Source organism: Colobus angolensis, unplaced genomic scaffold, assembly GCF_000951035.1.
Source record: "Colobus angolensis palliatus isolate OR3802 unplaced genomic scaffold, Cang.pa_1.0 Scaffold705, whole genome shotgun sequence".
NCBI classification, from domain to species: Eukaryota; Metazoa; Chordata; class Mammalia; order Primates; family Cercopithecidae; genus Colobus; species Colobus angolensis.
The window spans coordinates 347841-362321 of record NW_012120766.1 but is presented as its reverse complement, the minus strand read 5'-3'; the positions used below and the strand labels follow the sequence as shown (position 1 = coordinate 362321).

Sequence of the window (14481 nt, the reverse complement as noted above, 5' to 3'; positions counted from 1 at the left end):
ACCCAATCCTACCAAGTCTCTAAATTACAGGTGTCAGTAGCAAAAACTTTGTGATCAAGGAAATGGGATAATTCCTAACAAAACATTCTTACTGTGACAGTATCCCAACCAGATGATATAAAAGCACAAACTTTGGACACCAATACTAGGCCAGTCATAACTAAATATACAATATGCTGAAAACATCTATTAAACTAAAAGCTTAGCAGTAGAAGAAAGAGGGAAAATTCCTCTGAAACTGTTAAAAATCTCAGAAGGGATGAATGTTCCTTCAGAAAACAGCTTGAACAACTTTGTATGCAAGACTATAATATTGTAGCTATATCAAGGCCATTCTAAAAGAAAAGTTATTGTGTATAAACTTACAATCTTAGCTGCTAGTGACTTCTAGTTAGAAGAGTAAAGCCAAGTGGAATATTTCATTTTTAAGAGTTCAGTAAAAAGATTGTCTCCTGGTGGAGAAGAACCTATTTATGGGAGTACTTACCATCTTAGCATATTGTCATCTTTGCTACTACCTTTTGTCACTCTCCTCTACTTGTAAGAAGCAAAGGATATAAGGACTTTTGATTCTTGCTTGGCAGTGTCAGAAAGGGAAACCAAACATCTTTGAGCTTAGCAGGAAGCAATTAAAATCAAAATTACCATTGTCACTATGAGATAGATGTAGGAGTCAACAAACAGACCTGATTGTAATTAGGTGGTTAGATCAGGCAGTCCAGGTGGCGTACATCAGAGGAGTAGACAGGATTGGAAAGAATAAATTCTCTCTCTCTCTCTCTCTAAATATATATATATTTCAAATATGTATATATATAGGGCAAAGTTTGGAAAAGTCAGATAAGAAAGGTATATTCAAACATAGACTATAAGTTCAAACATGAGATTTGTTTCTTGGAGTGCAGAGAGCACCTACAGAAGAAACCTTTGTCCACTTTAGCCTTATTCCTGTACTAGGCTATAACAGATAATAGTTATGATTTCTTGACTAATCACTATTTGCTGGGCACTGTTTCAAGTGCTTTACATGTCTTATTTAATCCTTATGACAGCCCTATGGAGTACATACTGTTATTCTCACTTTAGAGAAGATGAAACAGAGATAAAGGATAAGTCACTTGACCAATGTCCCACAGCTAGGAAGTGTGGAATCTGGAATTTCAATGCAGCAGGCTCACTACAGTTTAAGTTGTTAACCACTGTGCTAGATTATCTCCTATATATAACTACGCCTTTGACCATCCTCAGTCTTCTCCTACTCTGACTCTAGCACTTAAAATAGCAGCCTCTTCACAATTTATGAAGTTTTCAGTGCATACAAACAAAATCTCTAACCACCCAGGCCCTGTTCTTAGGCCAGCCTCAGCATCAAGAGGCTAAGACTCTGAACACTCAATGTCTATTCCTGCTTAGACTGATAAGAGTCAGTTAGAGCCTGATCTTGTGTTGTATTAAACACCTACAGAAGTCCTACCACCCAGGGTCTGGCCCTACATGATTCTCAGTATGAATAAAGGAATCTTTCAACAACTGGAAGCTTGTTGTTTCTATTCTGGACTATGTGACATTCACAGAAAACTTTCAACCAACTAGGAACTCTTTCATGGTTAAAAATCTCTAAGCCTAACTTAGAGGTGTTTTCTCTGAGATAGCCACATCTTCCATAGAAATGTCTGAATTCCAAGGACTTATTTCTGATCAGGTTATCCAGGCAGAGAGAACAACATGTCGGAAGGCCCTAAAAGAGAAACCGAAAGTCAAGTATGACTAGAGCACATAGCAAGATGGAGAGTGGTAAGTGAAGAAATTGGAAAAAATATATTGTTCCTAGTTACATAGTTTTGAATCAGGCTGATTGTGTTTGAATCCTGGGCTCTGACACTAATTATGTGGGTTTGCACAAGTTAATAAACTACTTAAAGCCTCGATTTCCTCATTTGTACATGGGAAAAATAATAGTACCTACCTCATAGTGATGGGAGGATAGCGTAAGATTGCATATAAAGTATTTTGTACTTACATCATAGTAGTATTCTTATAAATATTACACAGTAACATGCAAACACATACATGATGTAGATGTAGATATAGATGTAAATCTAGATAGAAAGAGACAGAAAGACAGAGTGACAGAGACCTGATATCTTGGGGTCTTAGAGTGCCTTGTGATCCATGGTGAGAACTTGAAATTTTATTCTAAGGTAATTGGAAACTATTGAAGAGTTTTAAGGAGAAATATAAGAAGACTAGGTGTGTATATTAAAATATTACCCTAGCTGTACTGTGGCAAAAGGATTGGACTGAGGCAATTGTAATATATGGGAGACCAATTGGGTGTCAGTTACAATTGTCCAGGGAAAAGATGGTGGTGTTTCAGACGATGATAGTGTCAGAATGAATAGAGATAATGGTAGGAAGAGGGACATATTTGAGATCTATTAGGAAGTAGAAGGGACAGTGACTGGTGAGCACTTAACAATTTCTTTTTCTCTTTTTTCTTTTCTTAATTTCCTCTTTTCCACACCAGGGAATTAAGGAGAGATGGCTGAAGAACAGGACCCATAGTTGACAGATTAGTGTAGGACACTTTGTGATGCATCTTAGATCCAGGAGAGTTTGTTTTTGTTGTTGTTTGTTTGTTTTTTTAACACAGAAGGACAATATATTAATTTTGGTGAAGAAATGTGTTCAAATTTAGATATTGTAAAGAAGAACTAGCTCCATTTCAGCCTAGACTAGAAGTCCCGTATATTTTCTACCCCACTTCTCCATCCATAGACTCTAAGCAAATGCTACATTCAACACTCCAGGCCTGGGAAATTTGCAAAACCCCATAGGAGTCTTAAGACTTGATCATTACTCTAGGGCTCTTCATAAGAAAGACTGTACTCAGAAAGTTTGCCAGGAAGGGAAGAGATAAAAAGGAAAAGAGGTGCTGGAAGACTAGATATAGTGAGAAAGTATGGAAATTAAGAGACAGGGAGAAATAGAGAGAATGAGTGATTCAGGAATGAGAGTGGTCCATTTGGTCCATTTGGTTCATTCTCCAAAAGTTTAGGGAGTAAATACATGCTCCCACCTTTTCCACAAAGGACTTGGGTGTTGTGAACTAAGCTGTATCTGCTTCAGAGAGCACCCCAACCAAGCTCAGTGGTTCTTGCACACTCCTAGATACTGCCTTATTAGTCTTGGAGAAGATCCAGGAGAATTTTCTGGATTACCAGGCAGAGAATCTTGTACGCTTCCCTTACTTTCTCCCAAATGTACAGAGTGTCTCCCTCTCTATGTTCTGAGCCACCCAAAGGTGGGAGTGGAGTGATGCAAGCACCCCTGTGGCCACCACCACTCTGACTGCTCTGGGTTCAGACCTGAAGCCAGTACAGCACTGCGTCTCCCCCAAGGCCTGCTATCATTACTCCCTGGCTACTGCCTATGTTTTTTCAAGGGGCTCTGCAATCAGCAGGTGGCAAAGCCACCCAGTCCTGTCTCCTTCCGTTCAGGGCAGCAAGAACCGCCAGGCTCCAGGTGGGTCCAAAAGTACCATCAGTAGTCAGGTCCTAGGGTCAAAAACTTAGAAGTCTGCTTGGTGTTCTATTGTACTACAACTGAACTGGCAATCATACCACAAGATGCAATCCCTCTAACTCTTCCATTCCCTTTCCAAAGGCAGAGGGGCCTCACTCTATAGCCACCACCACCACAGACCATAGGGAGTACTGCCAGACTACTGCAAGTGAGACCCTGGGTCCTAAGGTCCCAGGGCTCTTCAGTGAGCATATGATGAATGCCGCCTGGCCTTGGACTCACCCTTCAGGATAGTAGATTCCTTTCTGGCCCAGGGCAGGTACAGAGATGATATCCAAGAGTCAGTCCTAGAATCAGAGACCCACTTGATGCTCTACCCCACTGTGGCCATGTTGATACCCAAGGTGCAAGATAAAGTCCCCTCAACATTCCCTCTGATTTTCTTAAGCAGAAAGAGTTTCACCCTGTATCCACCACAGCTGGCAGTATGGTAGTCTTACCTGAAGCCAGCAAGTCTTAGCATCTCGCTCAAGGCCCTTGATGTAGTACCTGGGTATTGCTACTGGTTATTCAGGGCCAAAGGGCTCTTCAGTTAGTAGGTGATGAATGCTGTCAGGACTGTGTTCTTTCCTTCAAGGCAGCAGGTTCCCTTCTGGCCCAGGGTGTGTCTAGAAGTGCTGCCTGGAAGCTAAGGCCTGGAACAGGGTCCTCATGACTCTGACCAGTGCCCTATCCTGCTGTGGCTGAGCTGGTATCCAAAATGCAAGACAAAGTCCTCCACATTCTTCCCTCTCTTCACCTCAAGAGGAAGAAAGGAGTCTCTTTTGGAGCCAAAAGCTGTACAGCCAAGAGTTTAGGGGAGGGGTGATGCCAGCACTCCCTTAGCTGCTCCCACTGATGTCTCAGTGGGTCACATGCACCCTCAGACCACTGTTTCTGGACCCAGTTCAGCACTAGGACTTAAGAGTTGTAGTCCCCGTGGCCTAGACTGCCTATCAAGTTTGCTTAGAAATCCAGAGCACTTTGGCTCTGGGTGGCAAGGTCTGCACGAACTCAAGTTCCACCCATTGGGATCCAAGATTCCCCTCTGCCTAGGACTGGTTTAAATGCTCCCTCTGTGGGTGGGTGTCAGCTGAGTTTTATTCTGTTTTCCTTTCTGCTGTAACAGGACAGCACTGAATTTGATGCCTCACAATTGTTGTGCTGTCCCTTCCCCAATGCCCAGAGATGCTCCACTCCACACTGCTGCTGGGGAATTAGGGAGAGGTAGTGTCAGTGATTCAAGGTGCGTTTTTGTTTTTTTTTTTTTTCTATCTCTTTAGTATTTCTTTCAGTAATGTGGAGTTAAAACCAGGTACTGTGAGGGTTTACCTGAATTTTGGTTCTTATATGGTTGTTTTTTTCTGTGTAGATAGTTGTTAAATTGGTGTCCTTGCTGGGGGTGATGTGCAGTGATTGGTGGAGGCTTGTATTCCACCATCTTGCTCCTCCCTGGGTACCCTTTAAATAAAGGAGGGATAAAGGAAGAGAAGAAGGAATGAAGGAAGAAAGGAAAGAAGGAGTCAGGGGCCCAGGTCATGGGATCATTCTACAGCTCCAATCAGTTTACAGAAATCATTTAGCAATTCTTAGTTTATTTTATGGAATTTATTCATAATGAAATTACATATTTCAAATAAAATTCCTTATTTAGATATGATGCTTTTGTGTAACTCCTTAGCTTTAGCCAGTAACTAATAAAGTACTCAGTATTCTCTTTGACCAATTTGCAATCAATCGTTTATTCATTTCACTAAGCACTTTATAAAGATGCATGTCATAAACCAGTATGCAAGTGTTATGCTGCATTTTGGTGATAATAAACATTTGCTATCCCTGCTTAGTTAATGAAGTTGGATATTGGAAATGAAAGTTTTGTTCAGGAGTCATAGAGTGAGAGAAGGGGGAAAGAAAAAGTTCAAGGTATAAAGAGATAAGAAGTGATGGCATAAACGCAGAAAGAGAAGTAAAGTGTTTAGAGCATAGATAATCCATACTCATGGTGTTTTCTTAAAGTATTCTGAGTATGCTTTTAAAATGATCAGATGGCCATATAGTACACATATATGTTTTTTTCCACAGAAAACTTAATAGTTAGATTTCAATTGCACATGTTCTATCCTATAAGGAATGTCTGACTCTTCATAACGTGAGTATCCAGTGTGTTGTTTCTCTCTTTGAATGTAGCTTGACTTTGGAACTCCTGGTGTAGAAAAACTCTGCAAATAAGTGAAAAATATCAAATGTAATTAAATGACATTTAATACAATTTTTATTCTCATTCAGATATGCTTATGTTTAGTTATTTTAGAAATCTATTTAATCACTCTCAGAAATCTGTAGTGATTTAAAACAACACGTGAAAATATCTTATTTTAGTAAAATAATTTCTGGCTGCTTTTAAATTACCATTAAATACTTGTAAAATAGTTCCTTCATACTGGTTTAGATATTGGGCAATCTAGTTTCCATACTAAAGTAAAAAGCAAACGTTACAGGATAAAATTTACGTAAGAAAAGCAAATATTTGTTTTTTTTATTATACTATAGTACCAAGTTCCACACTCTAGTATTGCACAATTATGAATGTTAGTACTGTATTAACACAAAATTAAATTTGTTGCATTTATGAAATATTCTATTTGTCTTTTTTGTATGATCATATGCACACATTTTAAAATACATGACTAATTGTTTTCACAGCATATGTTATCATAACATTATTTATGTCACATAACCAGAGTTTTGTCTTGGCATAGAATTGTTTTATGATAGAGGTTCATGCTAAAACTTAATTTCCCCAGCATAACATGTTACTTTTTGACAATTAAAAATCTCCATTCATAAATTCACTTTTCCAAGGACCATAAGGAAACATGTCCATGAACATTTAAAAATGTCATTTTAAAACAGATCTGAGAAAATATGAATACTGTAGACCTTTATTTTAAGATTTTTTTTAACTGAATGGAAGATTTTATTTTTTTAAGTTTAATTTTAAGTTCAGGGTTATATGTGAAGGTTTGTTGTATAGGTAAACTGTGTGTTACAGCGGTTTAGTGTACAGATTATTTTGTCACCCAGGTAATAAGCATAGTACCCAATTGGTGGGGGGTTTTTATCTTCTCTCTTCTCCTACTCTCCACTCTAAAGTGATCCCCAATGTCTGTTGTTCTCCTCCTTGTGTCCATGTGTTCTCATTGTTTACCTCCCACTTATAAGTGAGAACATGCGGTATTTGTTTTTATATTCCCGCATTAGTTTGCTTAGGATAATGGTGAGAATTTTTTGTTTACTGAAAAACATTATACTGGCTGTCTTCTCCATTCATACAAGAATGGTTCAAAAATTTAAAATGTATGTATTTGTTGTCCACCACTTTGTGGCAGGCACTGCCTCTGATTAGAGGTTAGAAGGTGTTTCAGAAGGAGTTTAAGGAATTATAGTCAGAGAGATAGGCAGACCACTAGGAGAGTATTACCCTGGAAGTGTTCAGGAAACATTAAGTGTTAAATGTCCATAGAGAGATCAGATAAGGTGAAGTCTTAAAATAGGGTTTTGGATTTGATATCTAACATATTACTGAGACACTCAGTGAGAGCAACTTTAACAATGTGCTTTAACAGAATGCTGAGCTTGGTTACCATGTATCCTTGAAGTAAAAGTACAGTGAGAGCTTTCTTGGGGAAAAGTTTAATTTCTTAGCAGACAGATAAACCTTTTCCATGGCTTTTCCTAAGGAACTTTAGGCACGCTCTTTCTTGGGCACTATCTTTCCCTTACCAATATCCATGTCACTTCAACTTTTTGTCTTATTTTGCCTCTTCCACCTCCAATCCTGCCTCTACTTCTTGGAAATTACTACCACCTATTTGTCTTATTTTACCTCTTACTTACTACCACTTATTTGTCTTTTTTTGCCTCTTCCACCTCCAATCCTGCCCCTACTTCTTGGAAATTACTACCACTACTTTTTGACTGACTTGTTGACTGCTCTGACCCACTTCTCTTTTGAGTCTCTTATCCACCTCTTGCACCATTATTGCTTTTCTTTTGGTGGCTATAATTAAGAGTAATACTGATACACACACTGCACCACAGGTGATTGCATCACCCTTGTCATTCTCTCTCACTACCCTCTGAGCTTTTATTTTGTAGTACTTATCACAATTTTTAATTATATACATATCGACCTGTTTAATGTATGTTTCCCTCCACTGTAATGTAGTTCCATAGGTCAAGACAATAACGTTTTTCATCATTGTTTAAATACCACAGGTCTTGGCACATACTAGGCACCAGTAGGTTTAACCAATTGGTTGAATGAATGAAAAGGTTACATTCCTCAATTAGTTTCATTCAGTTTTAAAAGATTATCTGTCCCAGGTTTTCTATAACCTTTAAGGGTCACCATTTTTTCCCTGTTCACCTTGTCTTCCAGGAAAAAAGCTGAACTATTCGATTTTAGTCCTCTTTAAAGGGTAAATTGTTGATTATGTGGACACATATTGAATGATACCCTCAATGAGCTACATTGATTGCAGAAACCCCTTCTCTGGAGCATAGGAAGAACCTGTGACTTGCTTCTGGCCAATATGGAGAAAATAATAGGGAATATCAATACAATAGTTACTCTCTTGAGTACATTGTTATTTAGGACTCCATCCTAGCAGAATGGAGCTAGCCATTCTTCTGCTGGCCTTGAAGAGGTAAACTGCAATGTTGTGAGAGGGTCTATCAGAGGGCCATGTGGCAACTGCAAGTGGCCTCTAGGAACTGACGTTGCCCTTAGATGACAGCTAGCAAGGAAAGGGGTAGGAAATAGAATGAAGTTCTATAGTTGCAAGGAAGTGGATTCTCCCAACAAATGCATGAGCTTGGGAGAGGAACTAAATTCCAGATGACAATGCAGTCTGCCTGACACCTTGATCACAGCATTGAAGGACCCTGAGTGGAGGACCCAGATAAGCCATATTCAGACTCCTGACTCATGGTGCTATAGTTTGGATAACTGACCCCTCCAAATCTCATGTTGAAATTTGATCCCCAGTGTGGGAGGTGGGGCCTAGTGGGAAGTGTTTGGGTCATGAGGGCAGATTCCTCATGAATGATTTGGTGCCATTCTCTCAGTAGTGAGTTCTCAGTCCATTAATTCCCATGACCACTGGCTGTTAAAAAGAGCCTGTCACCTCCCTGCTCTTGCTTCCTTTTTCACCATGTGATTTATGTACATGCCAGCATCCCTTCATTTTCTGCCATTAGTGGAAACAGATTGAGGCTTTCGCCAGACTCCCAGTCATCTAGCCTGCAGAATCATGAGCCAAATAAACCTCTTTTCTTAATATTACCTAGTTTTAGGTATTCCTTTATAGCAAAACAAAAACAGACCAAGACAGAAAGTTGGTACCAAGGGTGGGGCATTGCTATAAAGATACCTGAAAATGTGAAAGCAGCTTGGGAACTGGCTAATGGGCAGAAGTTAGAAAAGTTTGGAGCACTCAGAAGAAGACTGGGAGATAGGTGAAAGTTTGGAACTTCCTAAAGATTGGTTGTGGTTGTGAGCAAAATGCTGATAGAATTATAGACAGTAAAGGCCATGCTGATGAGGTCTCAAATGGAAATGAGCAACTTAATGGTAACTGGAGAAAAGTCAGTGTGACACTGTAGCAAAGAACTTGGCTGCATTGTGTCCATGCCCTAGGGCTTTGTGGAAGGCTGAACTTAAGAGTGATGACCTAGGGTATCTGGTGAAAGAAATTTCTAAGCAGCAAGGCATTCAAGAATGGCATGACTACTTTTAACAACTTACAATATTATCTGGGAATAAAGGGATGACCTAAAGTTGAAGTTTATGATTAGAAAGGAAACAGAGTGTAAAAATCTAGAAAATTTGCTCCCTGGCCATGTGATAGAGAGGAAAAGAGTGTTTTCAGGAGAGGAATCCAAGGATGTTGTGGAACTACCACTTGCTAAAGAGATTACTATGACTAAATGGAAGCCAGGCGCTAATAGTCAAGACTATGGGTAAAAGGCCCAATCACAGGCCCAGAGGCCTAAGAAGACAGAATGGTTTTGGGAGCCAGGCCCAGGTTCTGCTGTCCTGTGCTGTGTCAGGATGTTCCTTCCTACATCCCCACTGCTTCAGCTCCAGCTGTGGCTCAAAGGGCCCCAGGTACTGCTCAGGCTACTGCTCCAGTGGGTGCAAGCTGTAAGCCTTGGTGGCATGCATATGGTGTTATATCCACAGGTGCTCAGAATGCGGTAGGGGTTGGAGCCCCCACAAATGGTGCCTACTAGGGCAGCGCCACCACCCTCCAGACTCCAGAATTACAGAGCCCCTGGAAGTGTGCAACTGCAGCCTAGTAAAACTGTAAGCATTGGACTGTAACCCATGAGAGCAGCCACATGGGTACACCTAGCAGAACAATGGGAGTGGGGCTTCTTGAGGTCTTCAGAGCCCACCCTGCTTACCCGTGTGCCCAGGATGCAGGACATGGAGTCAAAGTAGATTATTTTGGAGCTTTAAGATTTGATGTCTGCTCTGCTGGGTTTTGGAATTGTGTAGGGCTTATTCCCCTTCTTTTGGCCAATTTCTCCCTTTGGGAATGGGAATATTTACTGAATGCCTGTACCACCACTGTGCCTTGGAGTTAAATAACTTATTTTTTTATTATTATTATACAGGCCCCCAGTTGTAAGTAAATTGCCTTGAGTCTCAGATAGGACTTTTAACTTTGGATTTCTGAGTCGATGCTGGAACAAGTTAAAGTTTTTGGGAACTATTGGGATAAAATTATTGTATTTTGCATGTGTGAAGGACATGATACTTGGGGGTTCAGGGGTAGAATGCTATAGTCTGGGTATTTGACTCTCCAAAATCTCATGTTGAAATGTGATTCCCAGTTGTGGAGATGAAGCCTAGTGTATCATGGTGGTGGATTCCTTATGAATGGCTTGGAGCCACTCTCTCAGTAGTAAGTGATTTCTTCCTCTATTAGTTCTCATGAGAGCTGATTGTTAAAAAGAGCCTGGAAACCTCCTTGTATCCTCTCTTGCTGTATGATCTCTGCACATGCCAGCTCCTTTTTGCCTTCCACCGTGAGTGGAAGCAGCCTAAAGTCCTCACCAGAAATAGATCCTGGTACCATGCTTCTTTTACAGCCTGCAGAACCATGAGACAAATAAACTTTCCATTTTTATAAATTACTCAGCCCCAGGTTTTTTTATAGTAACACAAAATGGACTGAGATGCACAGAAACTGTGAGATAATAAATATGTGTTTTTATAAGTTACCAAGTCTGATAATTTGTTATGCAGCAATAGGGAACTAATACACAGATCAAAACTGATTCTGAAGCCACCTACATTTAAGCCCGGCCAGTTTCCCCTGTATATTCTTAATATCACCCTTTCCTCTTTTCTTACTGAGGTTTTCTTTTTGAGTTTCCACATGTATTGACCCACAATGAGTTCAGTGCCATTCTCTCTTATTTAATTCTCTTAATGATTTTACGTGTCCCATGAAAGTTCTTTTTTTAGTTCTGTTTTTCATCACTTGTCCTCATAGATGATATATGTTTCCTAATATATACTCAGTACATTAGAAAAACCTGTTTTTATTCAATCATACAGCTGACATTTTGTCATACAGCTGACTGCATAATCAGAATCCTTAAAACTACTAATCTGTGTTTCCTTAATTTGTCACTGTGAGGTCACTCATTAATTCACAGTGTGGTTTTTTGGGGGAATGTTATTTTGCTATGTGGTCAACCAAAGATATCACCCTCTCAAAAGAACCACAACTTATTATGTTAACAAATACCAGTTACCCATTTTTGGTGAACTAGCTCCAATTTTCTATAATTCATTGCACTTATCAAGAAAATTCATAAAGATAACTTTCTGCTGATCATCTGTTTCACTGTTTTCTGATTGTTTTTAAACACTTCTACAAGGAAATACTTTGCATTCTATGTTATTTGTTAACATGTCTTATAGCTAGTGATCAGTAATTAGCTAGTGTTCAACATAAGCTTGAGCAATGTACTATTTAATGTATTATTTAAGTGGACTAAAACACAAAATAGCAGTTGCATTGCTAAATTATGGTAATTTAATGACTTCAAAAACATAGGACCTGTCTCATCTCTGGGTTAACCAGTCTAATGGCATTTAATCAGTTTTCATTTGATCTGAAATCTCCTTGTAAAGATTCAAATTTAAATATAGATTATGCATACTTATATATAAGTATGTTAATACATATTAAGTATTGTATATACTATACATTTGGTTCATATTTCCTAATCCCATTTTACAAAATAAAATAGTAGTGACAGTGAGTCATATAAACTAAACTTCCCGAACATTTGTCTTGAAGTTTGTCTAATTCTGCCTGACATAATTCTATCATATCATTTTGCTACAGTGAGGTCTTAGTATTTATTATATTACCTTTACTTGAATTATTACATTGATAACCATATATAGAGATTGAGATGCATAATACATACAAAGAGTGGCTTCATTTGCGTGGTTGATAAATGTTTGTTCCCTTAATTTGCTTAGGTTTTTTTGTTCCTTGAGAGCCACATCAGTTATAAGATGGATAGCTGTAAAGACTGTCCTCTTTGGACTCATGAATCATAAGGCTATTTTAAATGAAAAAATAAAATAAATATTATAGGACACTTTAAAAAGTCAATCATAAGCTGTTACGTGTTATGATGAAATCGAATGTTATGACTATATTCTGTGGGAAGCGAATAAATGAAGTCTTTCAGAAGTTATGTTAGATTGACATAGCAGACATAAAATAATGGCATTCTGATAAAACTGAAAGAATGAAACAATTCTCCTTTTATTCTGTTTCTCACTCAAGCTAGGGTTCTTGTTAGGGAATATTTTCTGTGGTTCTTTCTTGGAATGTCTGAGAAATTACTATGATACTTAAATAAATGAAGTACAATTTTTTAAATCTTACAGATTAATTTTAGTACTGACATTTTTTCTTAGGAAATGTGTAAAAAAGCAATCTTCTGCTCTAATATAAATACAATTATGTAGATATTCACAGTTAGAAACATTGTTATCTCTATGTTCTGTTCCCTGAAACCCTACCTTCTACCAAAAGATAAATACATAAAACTATCTACTAAAATTATTCCCAAATAAGATTCTGCTTTCTCTCTTTTTAGTATTTACCTGCTTTAACATCCCTTTTAAGATAACTTACTTGTAATTTATTCCAGAGAACCGAGGTAGTGGAGATACAGTTCTTCTGTGAAGGAACCTCTGAAGGGATGAGTTCCAGAGATTCTGCACATTGGTTTTTTGAGGGGAGAAAAGAAATAGCCATGATTTTAGGGAAATTTAAAATATAATATATAATAGCTCACATTAATTCTACATTCTAATATTTAAATATCAAGATAGTTCCAGGACTAATCTTTGGAAATGGCAAATAAACAAAGATAATTGCTACAGGGGAAATGTTTATATATTATATTTAGCGTATAACAAGTCTCTTTCTATTTCTATCTTTCTGTCTATTGTTTATCTATCTATCTATCTATCTATCTATCTATCTTCATCACCATCATCATTTATCTATATAGGGGTATCAAATGGCCCACTGAAGAGTAAGTGCAAATTGAAGATACATTTCAGCCACCACTCTAAGCAGTAAGTGATCTTTCCATCCAAAAGCATTAAATTTAAATCCCCCTTCCCATTGTCATAGTTTGAAAAACACATATCTCCAGAGGAAACACAGAAGACAAAAATAACTCAGGCAGCAAATACTTAGGTTGAAAACAGAGACCTGCAATGTCAAACAGCCACAACATATTCTAAAGGGTTTTGGAGGGAAGCTAATTCATAGAAATCAACTGATAAAGACTTGGTACTTAAAGACCATACTCTGAGTAAGTACATAAATAAAGACTAAATTGCAGGAATATGGGCATTGAAGCAAGAATTTGGCATTTAAAACAGACATGAGGCATATAATATTGGATCAAAACAAGATCTACACAGAACCTATTGTAGCCACACCAGTTAAGAGTATGTACATATACAATATGTATTGTATGTATGTCTATGCATATACATATTATGACATGATCATTTTGATTGAGTGATTTTGAAATCAAATGTATTTTTGCGTAGCCACTTTGATAGTTATTTTTACATGAGGAAGTTTGATGCAGTCTATAAAATAATTCATTGCCCTTTCATTTAAAAAGATTAAATAGTTTGTGAAATATATACCATGAACTACTACTAACTTTCGTCTAATGCCCACAACCACCTTTGAGGGGTAGAGATTCTTAGATTGGTAATAATATCGAGGGTAAGTAGAGGTTAAGTATCATATGAAAAGACAAACTGATAGAAACAGGAAAATTAAGACAGACCCAGTGTTCGCCCTCTGTTGTTTAGATATTCTTTTTTGATCTTTCATCTCTCCTTCTCTTCCTCTTTTCTGCAATCTTCTTTATAATAAAACAGAAAACCATGATAAAACAAAGAAAGAAAACCATGACTTTTGAAGTGTGAGTTCAACGAATATTGGCAAGAAAGCTTCACTTGTGCCTATGGCCAGTCCCTCTGACCTTTGCTTTCTGCTGTCATAGTGGGCAGAATCAAGGGTTCCAGACCATTCCATGTTCTTAAAGGGGCCACCTTTCCTTCCATAGTGGACTTAATTTCATTGGTCTAGGCTTATTTCTCTTATCAGACAAGACAGAGTAGTATATCTGATGGGATGAAAAGAGGCCTATATAAAATTTGGATTTGGGGGCCCTAAACACAGACTCTTTAGCTTTGGCAGTGTGGATGTGTTAGGGAGGATTCCTTTGGAAGCAGTAAGGGTCTCTGGATGTAGAGGGATGCCTGTGTGCCTCTTTTTT

At 38.2% G+C, this 14481-nt stretch overlaps 1 long non-coding RNA gene across 1 annotated transcript; it reads right to left on the bottom strand.

Moving 5' to 3' along the window:
• Positions 1-5556: 5556 nt before the first annotated feature.
• On the bottom strand, positions 5557-14192 carry LOC105501370. The gene is made up of 4 exons (XR_001000182.1): positions 13987-14192; positions 12804-12886; positions 12023-12219; positions 5557-5783 (listed from the first exon to the last, which is right to left on the bottom strand). It is a non-coding gene; the product is annotated as an uncharacterized LOC105501370 (long non-coding RNA).
• Between the last annotated feature and the right edge of the window lie 289 nt (positions 14193-14481).